We start from the raw sequence: 13,203 nt of genomic DNA, 5'->3' as shown, positions 1-13,203 counted from the left end.
AAAGCAAATGAGTACAAATATTTGGCTCTTCTGTGAAGTGATCTGTTGCCTTCTATGTGCTTGCAGGTGTGGATGTAGGGGCCAAAACCTGTCAGGCTGATTTTTTCAAAAGGATCTAAGTGAAATGTAGTGGGAATTGGGATGCACACAAACCCTGCATTTTTTTGTGCCAGGCCCAGTAAATCAAGTGCAGCTCATGGGGGCAGGCTGCTGCCCATGCAATGTGTTTCCTCATATAATCCAAGTGAAATGTTTTCCTTCTGAGCAGCTCAGTGTCTGGGTGGGTGACTGCATGGAGCTGTGTGAGGTGGATATCCAGGCTGCCCAGGTGCCACCTGGCTGAGGAACCTGCTCACCCCCACCCAGTTGTCCCAGAGGACTTTGGTCCTGGTGTTGATGTCCTAATTCCCTCCATGCAGTGTAAGTAAGACCAAAGAAGATAAAAGCTCTTAGGTCTTGAGTACAGGGACGATGTTTGTCCTCAAAAAGTGTGTTGTTATTTCAGCTCATGAGATGGAATGAAGGAAAATGCTTTAGTAGTCATAGTTAAGTTTTTATTTTGAGAGGAAAAGAACATGAGGTAAACTTGTCACTCAGTTTACTTTTCCTAATGCTCGCTGAATTTATCTGCAGTGTATTTACATTATGTTCAGGTTATCTAATGAGCTTGCAATTACTCCTCTTTTTTCATCCCCAATGCTCACCTCTGCTATCGTCCCCACGAAAAAAAGCATTCTATAGCAATAGGTTTGCTGCTCTAAATGAAGGGAGTTCTTTTTAACAAAAGTTGTTTTAGTGTCTAAAACCAGAAGAGTTATGGTTTATCTCCTGGATCAGGTGGCTCTAGTGGCGAAGACCAGCTCACACATGAGCTTTTTGTTTTGTTCTTGGAGACAAGTATTCTTCTGATAAAGAAGGATATGCAACTTTATGAAATCAGGAATTATAACTACTTTAACATCTGGTGTCAACCAAAAAAAACCTGAGTGTGCTCAAATATCAGAATATTATTTTTCTGTAGTTAAGACTGTGTTTCCATCGTAAAGACTTTTAGTATCTCTAGGGATTACAGGATGATAATAACTTGGCAATAAAAAAAAGAAAAGAAAAAATTTGCCAGTTGAAAGTTGGCTTCAGATATATTCTCCTGAGTATATTTTTTTAACCATATCATAACAATACCAAATTGTTATATTTAGATTATATCAGATAAAAAAATTCCTAGCAGTCTGTCGTCTGGGGTTGGATCTTTGTGGTGAGAGCTGCCATCTCAAAAGGAGAGATTCTGTTTTGGTGTTTAAAATGCTTGGTGGTTTTTTTTTTTTTTTTTTTTTGTTTTATTTTTTTTTATAAAACATGCTTAGCTATCCTGTAGTTGAAACAATCTGCATGTCTCCAAATTTTAGCTCTGCTGGAAGTGCTGGGAAGTGAGGTTCCTGGGTGCTGTTGGTAAGTCCTGGCACACGTCTGTCTGCCCCTCCAGAGACACAGGTGTGTTTCAAGTTGTGTCCTTGCATGCCATGGCTGTTAGTGAGGGCTAGCTTCATCATCATGCTGTAAGAATGCCATGTGGATGCATGTTTATGAATACAGATCCAGATCCTGTGCTCTGGAAAGTGGAACAAAAATTCTGGTTCCATTCTGGTTCCACTGGAGCGCTTTGAAAAGGAGTGGATTGCTCTGGGAAGCTGTGACTCTGCTGTGGCTCTGCCTGCTCCATTCCCCCTTCTCCCTGTGCCTTGAGGGGAACCAATGCCTTGCTCAAAACCCAGTGATTTTCAGGAAGTCATTCCAGTCTGCTTTGCAATAATTCTCTCTTTGAGTGAATTTGTTTGGTAAATTAGCAATAGTGTCTGGCATGCTGAGTGCAGAGTTTCCTGAAGGGAAAACAAATATGAATTTAATATGAAGAGTTCCATTTACATGTTTCTGTTTTGAAAATGAATTTTTTCACTGTTCTGGAAGCTGGATGTATAGTTCTGGAAGCACAGAGAAACAGGAATGGGAAACATGCAGCTTGAGTGCAACATTTGAGATACTGCCCTGTGTAGAGGCTGAGCTGGAGACTCCAGCCTGGTACTTTGGGGTGCAGCTGCTGAAACAATCCTCTCTAAATAACAGATCTTGTGTTTGTTTTGCTTTTTTTGTAATAAATCAGTTGTGAATCCTTGTTTGCCTTATTCATCAGGCCTCAAAGATGGAGGAATAGCTTTTAATGAATTCATGCACTAATACTTTTCCATCAATAACTGAGTCAGTTCCTGGAAGGCGAGCATCTGTTTCCATTTGAGATGTGTCATCATTCACACCGTGGCATCTTTGCTGATGCTGCCACTGAAGAGGCCAGCTGCATGGATAATGGATATTGGGATCTGCCTTTTTATCTGTCAGCAGCTGGATTGCAACATCATGGAATTTCATGTAGGCTGTGCATAAAGGTTGGGTGAAGCAGCACAGTGAGTGAGGCCTGGGTAAAGATGGCTCAGATAGGCAGTGCTGTGGGACCTCCTAAAATAATGTTTGTTTGTCCTCTTCTTGGAGCCCCTGTGCTTGTGGCAGAGGTTACTGCTTCAGCCACTGGTGCCCCTTCCTGGCTGAGACAGCTGTGCTGCAGGCTCTCTCCCCCAGTTTGCTGAACTGAGTAACTGTGATAACTTAGCTTGGTTCAACACATTCCTGTGAGCAGCTGGATTGACAGCTCGTGGGGAGGCAGCCCCAGAAGGTCATGGTGTGTTCATGGTGACTGGGGAGTAGTAACTGGAGAGCTACCAATGCATTTTCTTTTGTAGGCAGCATGGGAAGGCCAGCTTTGTGTTTATTTTTTAAAAACCTTCCTTGCAGTTTAAAACTAGCTCTCTGTTTAGAGCAAGTGTTTCCATTTGAGCCTTTGGAAGTGTGTGTGGTCAGAGGCACCAGCAGCACCTGCAAGTGGACACCTAGCTGATGCTTGGTCCCTTTTCAGTTTTGTGACATCTTGGAAACAGAGATCAAAAGACTTGGGAAAACTGGTGGGGATGAGTGAGTGAATTGAAAACAAAATTATTTAGTCCAACTTGTAACTGGAGGAAGATGTGTTCCTCTGTTTTGTAGACAGAGTACTTTCAGGGCTTTGCTAGGATTTCATGGGCCATGTGCCAATCAAGGGCATTCTCTGCTGTTTTAGGCACACAGTTTGGGTGGTTGGGAGTGGGGCTCATCCCCAGTGGGCACAGCTGTGCAGGACAGGTGAATGCTGTTGAAGGGAACAAGCCATGGAGTGCCCAGGGGCACTGACCAACCACCAAAGGGAACAGAGGGCACACAGGTGCAGGGCAGCAACAGCAGGGGATAAAAGGCTGGGCTGAAGGACAAGGAGGGCAGATGCTTGAAGCATTCTTTGGTGTTGATTGTGCCTTTGCTGTCATCTCGACGGTAGACCAGCGGCAATTCTTAACTGGATGGGACGTGGAATTTCTTGCTGGCAGGTTAGGAATTTTTCCTGTAGTTTGTACCCTCTCTTGTTACTAGGCCTTCTCTGCAGGCTTAGCCTTGATTTGCCCCTGTGCAGGGATGAGATGCTTGCTGGCAGCAACTGCATAGTTTGTGTGTGCAGGTTTGAGTGCTTGTCCTGAAAAGGCTGGCAGAGTCAGATGGAATTCTTAGGTTTCACTGTCTGACCAAAAGTTGATGGTGATTTATTCAAAGATATTCTGACTGCTTAGTTACATATTTTATTTTTAGAGGGTTGCAGTCACTTCAAGTGAGGGATCATAAACAGCTAAAATGTGTTCCTTTTCCAGACTGTTACATAGCTAAATGGATTGCATGACACTAGACCAACCTCTCCAGCCCCTGAGATGCTTTTGCTGCACAGAGACTCAAGTTTGTTTTCAGAAGCTAGTAAGGGTTTTACCTTTCACTCAGGCTCAGTTTTCTCAGTCACTTAGTGAAGTTTTACTATGTTTTCTTCTGAAGTTTTACTATGATGAGTGCCATCACTGGGAGTTCAAATGCTTACTCTTTTTTGTGTGAGAAATGTAGTCTGTCACAGCAAGCAGTGTGGGTAGACTTGAACTGCATTTCTGGGAAATTCCATAACAGTGGTATAACGTGTCATTGGGAGCTACTGTGCTATTTCCTAGTAAGATTTAGCTCTAAGCTGGAGTTGTGTCCATAAAATACTTTTCTTCAGATGTAATACACTGCATCAGGTGTTTCTTGCTCTCAAAACAGAAGTGAAGCATTGAATCTCCAAAATGCTTCACAATGGGAACAGAAGTCTCGCTACAAAGTAATTTAAGTAAATCAGAATTTCTGGTAAGCATCTAATATGTGGTTTTGGGAGTGCCACTCTGCAGAATTGCAGTGCTTTCCTGTCTCAGTTGCACACAGGTGCATTGTTTTTAGCTGAAACATGCTATAACCCACCCTTCAGACAGGTGAGCTCTGGAATCACAGCTAAGTATGACTAGGACATGTGGTCAGTTTGAGGTTCTCCAGTGTAAAACCAACATTGATATGTACTGGAATGAATCCAGTAGGTGATTAAGGGGACAGTGAGGTTTGAGGAGAGACACAGAGGAAGATGTTTTTCTTCCACCTGGCAAGAGGGCAGGTTATTCAGGAGTTTCAGTGCTGCCTTTAGCTACCTTGTGGGTAAGGAGGGTGTAGAACAGGTGCTGCCAAACTTTTCTTGAAGTGAATGATGAAGGAGCCAGGGCAAAGGATGCAAGTTGAAATGGTAAATTCCAGGTAGATATAAAAAAACCCTTTTGTATCATGAGGGTGGTCAAACCCTGGAACAGAGACACTGAGGGGTTGTACACTCTTTAGTCCCAGAGGTATTTTGAAACTCAGCTGGATGAGGTCTGGGTGAACTGCTTGGGATAGGTACATAGACAAGAGACCTCAGGAGGCCCTTCCAGCCTTTGTCATTCTGTGATTCTAGATCTGTGTGAAGGCTGTGGCCTCTTAAATGGAAACTGATGAGGAGGATCAGATGTGCTTGAGAGTAGTCAGCTCTTGTGTGACTCATGGGTTGAGTTCTGGTATTGGCTGAGTGTTACAGGTACAGTAAAGCAGGTGTGCAAGTCCTCCTCCCATACTGGCTCATGCTCTGTTGCCATTCTGGTTTGGAGGGTTTGCTGTAAGCTGTTAACAATAATTTTGTGTAATTAAATACCTATTATTAGTAGATATTTAGAACAGAGACCTGACAGGTAAAGACCTTGTCAAGCATCTAAAGGGGAAGAAATGATGCTTCAAGTTTCAGCTTTCATATTTTTCAGATCCTGTGCTGCCTAGGGGTGTAGCTCTGAGCTTCATATTAAATGTTAGTAGACAACACAATCCTTTTCTAGCTTAAGACCAAGGACCACCATTACAAGCTTCAGGCTAAAAGGTATAAACAATGGGGACGTGAGGAAGAGCAAACAAGGAGAATGGGACGTCATAACCTGAAGCTGTAACTGGACAATTAACTCCAATATGCAAATGGACCAAAACTTGTGTGAGACCTCGTGACTGGTTGTGCATTTTGTGACCATTTTGGATCTATCTTGGGTGTAGCCCTGGCCAGGCTCTTGTACTGCCCAAGGTGTATCCTTTAAGGCCTTTCAATAAATACCTACTTCATTCCTTTAGCTCTGTCTAGTCTCTGTTCCTGCTTCAGCCTCTCAAGGCATCAGATACTTGTATACCCTAGCTGCTTATTAAAAGGAACCCCTCTATGTAATGTTCCTGGCAAAGAGTCTTTTTTAAGTGCCAGGGAAAGAAAGAGCTGTACTGCTTTTTCTCAAGAGAGGAGGCGCAGCAGCCCAAATGGGTCATCAGAAAATCATAGCAAAGATAGGAAGAGGGTGGTTTTGTTTGCAACACTTAACAATTTGCCTGCTGAACCACCACATGCTCCATGGGCAATTCATGGCCAGAGTAGCTGATTCTGCACAGCAGCTATTCTGTCTAAGCATCAGAATGTGTCCACTGATTGTAGGTTGCTTTTTTCCTCCTTTGGCTAGTCTGTGGGAAACAAATGTTTCTACCAAGATCAAGCTGCTGGCTGTTTTTATAACTTGTGCCAAGGTTACATGTCTTCTGCCTGGTTAAGTCTGACTTTTATGAGGTAGGATGTAAAAAGTGAATGAACCTGGGAGAAAGACAGGAGCAACACCAGCTTCTGGTTTGTGTCTCAATACCATCTTGGGGATCTGCTATGGAAATGTTTAGACTAAAAATATCTTTCTTTAACAATTGGGAACATCTTTCAGAAGCTCTTAAAAATGTTTGAGATAAACAGCACCTTTTATTTGTGGCTAATACCAGACTATTAGCGAGATTTACTGCTTTCATAGTGATCTCTTCATTCCAGTGCATTGCTGTGCTTGGGCTCTCTGCCAGATCTGAGCCCTGCACAGTATCCCTTAGCAAATGAATATGGCACAGGAACGTATGAACATGGGTTTGTGTGACCATCACTCTAGGAGCAGAATTTCTCTGACCCCTGAAATTTTCTCTGGTAGGTTCAGATCACACAAAATTAGTCAGTGTAATTTCCCTGGTGCTGAAAGCTTCACATGCACTGCAAAATGGAGTGTGACATAATCTACCATAATGTATTTCCTGAACAAATCTCCTTGCTTCTCTGTCTTGGGGAAGTGTCACAGTGATAATGCTCTAGATACATTTGCTTTCCATCTGTCCTGGTGAGTGAGAAAAGGAGATGGAGTATGAGATGTAAACTTTGTTTTCTGGGTCTCACAGGCAGCATTACCTGTAAGGCAGTTTATTGTTTAACAACTCAGGGGCTGTACCACTTCACCTTTCTCAGCAATTGTATATTCTTGGGGAGTAAAATGTTTGTTCGTTTCTGCTGTCCCAGTGTTATTACTACACAGTAAAGCTTGAAGTAAAGCATTTGTATTTAGTACATGGATCACACATAGAAAAAGAAACCAAACCAAAGCCAGCCAAACCAACAAGAAAATGAAAACATCTGTGTCTGGGTAGAGAGGTTTAATTAGTTCTCCCCTGTGGTCTCTTTCTTATCCTGCTAACATTGCTTTGGTCAGTATCAAAACAACCTACCTTGTAGTTTCCCAAGTATGTATTTGGGCATTGCCGCAGCCAGCAGTTGTGGTGTGTGAATTGTTTGTGTGGGAGAAGGAGCTGGGAGGTTTGGGAGGTGCTTGTGTGCCTGGATCTCAGCCTTCACCTCCCTGCAGGAACAGCTGGGAGCTGTGCTGCTCCCCTGCGAGAGCTGGGGTGTGTTTGGTGGCTTTAGATCAGAAACTCTTCAGAAGTTCTTACAGGATTTCTGATGCACCATGACTCAGATGAAGTCCTGATTTCATCTGGGGCTCCATGTCATGTCTAGTATGAAAAAAAAAATGTTTTCATATTTGGTGAGTTGTTGCATACCACTAAGCTTTTCTTAACAGGATGTTAAGTTTATTTCCATTGATATTTACTATATTAAGACACAAAATGAACAGTGTACTGCAGCCAGTAAAATTGGTCTGTGAATGGTAAACAAAACATAATTTTTTAATGTCATGATACTAAATTAATTGCATCTGTGTGAAATAATAATTTATTTCCTGTATTGCTGTTCTGGTTTGCTATTTCTTTCCTGCTATTAAATGCTCAGTCAGGTATGGTAGCTTTGTTTCACTGCCTTTGTACTACAGGTGAGGTTTGTGCAGGAAATAATGAGCAATGAGTGCTCATTTGCTTTAGGATTTGTTTTTGCTTGCACAATTAAATATGTTCTGAAAGGCTGAAATACCTAGTATATTCTTGCTCCCACTACAAAGCAACATATGCTGCTTACATGTTTAAAAATCATTATTTAGGGCTGACTGAATGACAAATTTCTTCCCCCATACTGGGTAAAAGTCTGAAAATATTAGAGTGTTTATTAGAAAAATACCCTGTAGAGCTACTGATGGCTTAGATTTACAGTCCTTTAGAATGTTAATTACTGATACCTTAAATAAACTGTGTGACTGCACAGCTAAACATATATTCTGCTGATAAACATATTTTTAGATGTTGATGTTCTTGACTAGGACTGACAGAACTGCACCAAGTATAAATCCCAAATTTGTGAGGAGATTTATTGTCTAAGGTGATAGATAATTTTCTTTGGGCCACTGTTATTCTGATCCTCTTGGAGCCATAGTACATGAAGCCAGTTGGGTTTAAGGGTGTAAATATTGCTGTAAATGAGGCAATAATGCAATTCTTGTGAGAAACCTGATGGATAGCTGATGATCATTAATCAGTACTTTTTCCCTTGTTTCTAAAGAGAGTGGAGAACAAAGTTGAGTGTCTATCAAATGAGTCCAGAAATTGTTGTCAATCCTTCTGAAGTGCTTTCTGGTGGTAATGAAAGCTGCACACACAATTGAAAAGAACCAAAAATAAATGTTTGTCCAGATGAGAACTCATGAGGAAGAGATATACAAGACAACATTAATGGGGCTGTCGGAATTGTCTGTAAGCCAAAAGAGCAGAGAATAAAGGACACAACATCACTGAGCGCAGCAAGCCCCAAATTTTATCAGCATTCAGGGTATGTTCTGATATGTCACAGGGTATGTATTTATTTACTGTTTTTCTTACTGAACTTGAAGATGTTTAGCTCCTAAATCAGAGTTTTCTCTTTTTTAATTCAGCCATGTGGAAATGTTAGTGTGTGCAGAGAGCTGTCAAGTGGAGTCTGTGGAGTTGCAGCAAAGCTGAGAAATGTTTCAATGTGATTCTTGAAATTGGGACTTAAGTTTTCCTGTGACTTAAGGGATGCTGGAAGTAAGTGTCCTTGCTATAAAACTGTTTAGCAGAAACTGTGTGTGTGTGTGCTGCAAGGCAGGCTGCCTGGGCTGGGCAGCATAATTACTTGTGGCAAGATGTTGTTCTGGACATCAGAGTAGGATATGGATGGGAGGAGAGCTGAACTCTGATTCATCCAGAGTCACAGCTGTGCCCTGCTGTCCCCACAAACACCTCAGTGAAGTGTCTGCTCTCTATTGTCCCCAACCTGCACCTGTCCTTCCCTTTAAGGAGGACATTTGCCTTTCAAGGGCTGCAGAAGGTGGATTCTCCGCTGAGCTGGTCTTGCTGTCAGAAGGGCTGAAAATGTAGGATTTTGGCTAATGGTACTTATTAAAGAATGGGCTGGAGCAGCTCCAGTGTTAATAGCAGAGCTGTGAACTCTGCCCCAAATGACTGAGGACCAGGTGTGAGGTGTTTGTGTCAGCCTTGGTGGGTAATGAGGTATGATGTCCTACCAGCTGCTCGCTGCACTGTACCATACCCATTCTCTCAAATTAACCCTTGTGGTGCATCTTTCCACTGAAATCATTCCTTGTCAGAGGACCTGCAGTAGCTGTTTCCCTTCTGCATTGAAAATTTTCGCCTTTTCTTCTATGGACTGTTTTGTTTATTTGGTTGGATTTTCTTGTTATGATGTCTCCCTATTCCAGTCCCTTCCTTCCCACAGTGTTGGTTTTTTAGTCCCATCCTGTTGAATAGTCCTGGCATTCCACAGGCTGACAAACACAGCACATGGCTGGATGCTCCTGAAATAGAGGTCAAAGAGTAATAAATGATGCACAGTAGTCTAAATATGCCAGACAGCTGTGGAAACTTTATGATGGACTTTATAATGTCCAAAGAGGACATGTATGATGTTATGATGTTTTAATCTATTATTGCAGGGTCTGATTAAATTTTTTAGTCTAGAACAATTGATATTTTATCTGCATTTGAGAGGGGAACACTTTCCCCTTCAGACACTACATTGAGTTCCTCGTGATCTTTACATCCTCACTTGCCTGAAATTGTTGACATCACCAGACACAGTATATGCTGGCAAACAAGGATGCTTTTTAAAAAAATGTAAATCAGGCCAGCCTGATAGTTACATTTTAAGGGTGGAGAGAAAAAGGCAGTGAGACATCTGTGATTTAATCCCATTATCATTGTTTTTGTGCCAGCGGGAGCTAGATAAGGAGTCAGGTTTGCAGGGCCAGCTGGTGAAAAGTTGTGTGCATGACTGGGTTGTTGCTGGGCTTTGCTTTGCACTGCCACAGCTAGTTGTACTTGTGCACATGCCACATGGGTGTGTGCTGGCCAAGACCACCTTCTAATCAAAAACCAACCCAGTTCCAAAGCTGGCATCAGCAGTGACAGACTCCTTTCCTGTACAGTGGAAGCAGAGCTCCACAGTATGCAGCAGATGTTGCCCACTGGATGGCAGATGCATTTAAAATCAATTGTAACACTGGATTTGGGATTTTGCAAGTTAAATAGAACAAGAACACATGCTATTTGATGGTCTGTGTGCTTTAAGAGAGAGAACTATATTTTTGACTGACTGAAGTTTTGTGAAAGAATGAAAACAAGTCTTGGAGTCTGGAGAAATAGGACACTAAATTACACCTGGGTGCTTGAAAGACAGGTTTAGTGTCCTTGTTTTGTAAATAAACTCCACGTGGGTGATTGTATGTACCTGCTTTGCTCTGTGATGCAAAGATCCCTGATCCAAGACCAAGAAGTGGGCACGTAAATGAAGTGAAGACAATTAGGTTGTGAACAAACATTGCACTGCTGCAGCTGTAGAGCTGCTGGGATGTCAGATGTGTTTCTGGTCCCTGTGATCAGAGTAGCCACGTTGGATTCTGTCACACAGGCCTCTCTTCTGGGCTCTTCTGCTGCCAGAGTGACTTGGTGGCAGTGAGGTAACTGGGGGCAGTTGTGGGAAGGTCTCTAAAGTTGGGGGATTACTTTGATTGTGTTCCAGACCCAACTTTTGAGATCATATAGGTGTTAATGTAGATTATGTTCCAGTAGCTGTGCTCTGGTTTAGTTTTTTTTTCTTTTTATTTTTCTTTTAGTTTTGGAGGTGTATGGGGAGAAGGCCAGGCAAATGTCAATGTCAGTCATTTTTGGGATTTGAGAGTTGAAACAGTCTGTACTGGTACATTTTTTTATTTCTCTGAAATAATACCTAAACTGATATCAAACTTCTTAAAGAGTAATGTGCTGGGAGGACCATTTGAAGGTGTAAAGAGTGGCTGAAAACCAGGGCATTTGCAGTACACAATGCACTTCTCACCAAGGCCTTGAGCTGGAATGGTGGTGTGGCATTCTGCCTCTACTTCTGTTTATTTTATCTTTTCAAGCATCTGTTGCTCCTTTGAAATATTTTAACTGTGTCCTTTTGAAGTATCATTTTGGTGATAGGTGGAAATAAGCATGCTGTAACATATTGTGACTGCCTGAATGGCCGAGTGGCTGTGTTGATGGAAAATGATGGAAGGATCAAGTCCCAAGCATATCCTAGAGGCAAAACCCCTGGATGTTGCAGAAAAGCACAGAACATAAAAGAAGTTATCACTTAAATGTATAAAATATAAGATAAATACACTTCTAAGAGATGTCTTATCTTTCCTTATATTGCTTCTCATTTGAGAATGGGAAGGAAAAGTGTGATCAGGTTCCCAGCTCTTCAGTGATTGCTTTGAGGAATATCTGGTTCTTTCTGCTGCACTGTGTGGGTGGAGTGCCCTGCTTTGTCCTCACCTCTTGCCAGCCTGGTAGAGATGCCATGAAAAAGAAGGTTGAGGAGTCATTGTGACCATCCCTGCCACCCTGCCATTGTACTGCATGGAGATATTTTCCTTTATATTATGCTGCTGTATAACATACTGAAAATTCTCATAGGAAAAAAAATCCCAACCAGGGTACTGACATCTTTTATAGTTCCAAAACATTCCTTTGGGATAGAGGGCATGGCAGTTGTCAAACATCTCTTTATGGTGAATTCAGTGGCCTCAAAACAAAGTGAAAAGAACAGAAGGAGTGAATAAAATGCCTTTCCCCAGAAGGCTGCTGTTTGCAAAGGAAACTCTTGTAATGTATTGAACATGGAGATATTAATCTCCTTTTAATATTGTGATATGTTTAAGAGAAGAAGGGGAGAGATTTCCATTAGGGAAACTTGAGATCTACAGAATAATTGCCAGGAATGGAATATAAACTAGAAAACAGAGATCTACATCTGATTTGCACAAAACTGAAATGATTGGGAATGTTGTCATGTTATCACAGGAGCTAATTTAGAGAAGAATTGAAAATATTTGTGTCTGATGGACAAATTTCAGAAATAGTATTTTATTATTTATTTTGTAATATAATTTCTTTTTTCTGCAGCAGCAGGTATTAGTGAATATCTTCATTAAATGTAACCATATAGCATTGTTTCAGAAACTAATTTTAATTTTATGTACCATAATGAGGATGGCTTGAATAATATAAGCAAACATTCAAAAGGATGGAAAGCTTTCACTACTGGAATTTAGAAGAAATATTTTAAATTTATTTTTCCTGAATTACTTGCACACTGTTTGCAAACAGTTTGAAATTCCAAATGTTTCTGTGTGTGATCAAAGGAAATCAAGTGACCCTGAAGGATAAAGGAGACTTGACTCAAAATGGAAATCTTTTTGCTGTTTTTATCTCATGCTTTTTTCCAAGACTTTACCTGTTTTAATCTGCAGGCAAGACATAATTGAAAAAGAGTATGTTCCCATGGTTGTTTCATTAATCATGATAAAATTAGATTTACCGAAAAATTAATCCTCTTGTATTTGCCTAAAAGTTTTAAATATGTAAATGGCAGTAAGCCTCTTCTGGACAACACAGAAGAGGTAATATTTTCATGACAGCTACCAAGGCAGCTCTATTAATTAGCCCTCTCCATTACAGCAGGAAAATACTGAGATATTGATTTTTGTTTTTCCCATGGCATCTACAAAATGAGTATATTGGGCATTTTGTCAAAAGGATGCTTGCAGGCACTGATTTTGTTTTTAAAATAATAATAAACAGAATTATTCCTTTTTTGCTGGAAAACAACATTGAAGGTTATGTTACTGTCAAACAGACCCTAATGTGAAAATTATTTATTTCTCCTTGTAATATGCAGTTTGAGTGATCAACTTTAGTTATTCTGATTATTTTTCCTTAGCCGTTGTCTAAATGTTTAATGGTGAATATAATTTGTCTTTTGGAAATTACATATAGAATTTATAGGCTCCTCTTCCTCCCAATGTAAAGCATAATGCATGTGTGTGTGCTTTCCTGCAAAATTAGCTAATTTGAGAGTCTGATTCCTTGGTATGTAACTTCTACTTTTGTAGAAGGATAAGGCTCTGGAAACTT

General features: G+C 41.1%; 1 protein-coding gene across 18 annotated transcripts in view; it reads left to right on the top strand.

Annotated features, from left to right (window-relative positions):
* MAP2 (microtubule associated protein 2) overlaps positions 1–13,203 on the top strand; it is a 218,440-nt gene that overhangs the window by 21,708 nt on the left and 183,529 nt on the right. The window contains exon 1 of one of the 18 annotated variants that reach the window (XM_058809928.1): positions 3,345–3,464. The exons of the other annotated variants lie outside the window; for them this stretch is intronic. The gene's annotated coding sequence lies outside the window, so the exon portion shown is untranslated. Of the gene's footprint in view, positions 1–3,344; positions 3,465–13,203 lie in introns of those variants that run through there. 18 annotated transcript variants of the gene reach the window in all.

Source organism: Ammospiza caudacuta, chromosome 8 (genome assembly GCF_027887145.1).
Source record: "Ammospiza caudacuta isolate bAmmCau1 chromosome 8, bAmmCau1.pri, whole genome shotgun sequence".
Classification (NCBI taxonomy): Eukaryota; Metazoa; Chordata; class Aves; order Passeriformes; family Passerellidae; genus Ammospiza; species Ammospiza caudacuta.
The sequence above is the reverse complement of the archived record's forward strand: the minus strand, read 5'-3'. Positions and strand labels throughout refer to the sequence as shown.